Below are 1267 nucleotides of genomic sequence, written 5' to 3' on the forward strand. Positions count from 1 at the left end.
GAGACTCGAGGAAGCAACGAGATTGCGAAATCGCTCCCAGGACCCACAAGTGTGGCTTCTCATAATATAATTGTCACTCTAATCGGCCTCGTCGTAAACAGAGGGTTGGCTTAATATTGTTCCCAATGGAAAACAAGAGCGAAATTACAGCGTTTAACGTGATTAAAGTCAACATCACGCCGCATTTCATGTCCGCCACATTCGATGCAAGAATAGGGCTGACACCGCCGGCTGCACTCGCTGCAGCTGTGTGATCCAAAAATACATCTAACGAAAGTCACAGGATGGCGACAGAGGCGCGCACGTCCTCCCCTATATCAGCGCGGGGCATGAACATTTCTTTAATAACCCCCTCTGCTGTGTCACAGCGCGTAGCGGGGGCCCGACACCCTCCCGCTCGCGAGGGTTTTTGCCTGTCTCGCTTCTCATTGATACACTTGTTTTCTTTTATTTTGCGACCCCCACCCCTCCAGTCGACTCCAGTGCAAGAAGCGATCGCGACTCATTGACCAGCCAACAGGAAACAACGAAAAGCTGAAGGCTTGGGCTGGGGGGATCGTGCCGTGCTGCCATGCAATGCTGCTGCCTGGCCTACAATGTTAACATCAGCTAGAAAATTCAGTGTGTTTGTTTTCTTCTGTTTATTAGGGGTGTTTGCTAAGACAAGCATCACTTTTGCTAATGCTCATATTTAAGGGATGTAAACAAACACATTGCCCTTAGTATTCAACTTCATATTGCACTGTTTGTGCTACAAGCCTTATGCAGGGACTTCAGGATGGGCTTTTTGACTTTGGACCACCCAGAAGACCATTTAGCAATAGCTTAGCAAATGTTCAGAGTTTTACCTAACTCAAATTTGTTTTAAGATTTTCTGAAGGTAAATGGAACTAGGTAATAATAACTTGAATCTAAATGTCTAGTTGGAAATGTTGTCTATGATACTAATAATTTTACAATACAAAACTACACACACACTATTTACAAAATGTAATGTGTGTGTATTTTAATTTAATACATATAATTCATTTTTTATTATAATTGTTGTCTAATAATTATATATATATATATATATATATATGTGTGTGTGTGTGTGTGTGTGTCTGTATATATGAACAATAACTACTACTATATTTTTTATTTTCTGTTTTTTGTTCATATTTATTCACTTGTGTGTGAATTATATATATTTACACTATTTAATTAAATAACAATTTTATTTTATCTTATATATGCACAAATCATTTCTATCTATCTATCTATCCAT

General features: G+C 39.1%; 1 protein-coding gene across 1 annotated transcript in view; it reads left to right on the forward strand.

The window, feature by feature from the left end:
* The window catches only part of LOC107741550 (serine/threonine-protein kinase Nek7-like), a 93088-nt gene that overhangs the window by 56158 nt on the left and 35663 nt on the right, over positions 1-1267 (forward strand). The window lies entirely within an intron of this gene.

The sequence above is a fragment of the Sinocyclocheilus rhinocerous genome, unplaced genomic scaffold (assembly GCF_001515625.1).
Source record: "Sinocyclocheilus rhinocerous isolate Xijiao unplaced genomic scaffold, SAMN03320098_v1.1 scaffold556, whole genome shotgun sequence".
Lineage (NCBI taxonomy): Eukaryota > Metazoa > Chordata > Actinopteri > Cypriniformes > Cyprinidae > Sinocyclocheilus > Sinocyclocheilus rhinocerous.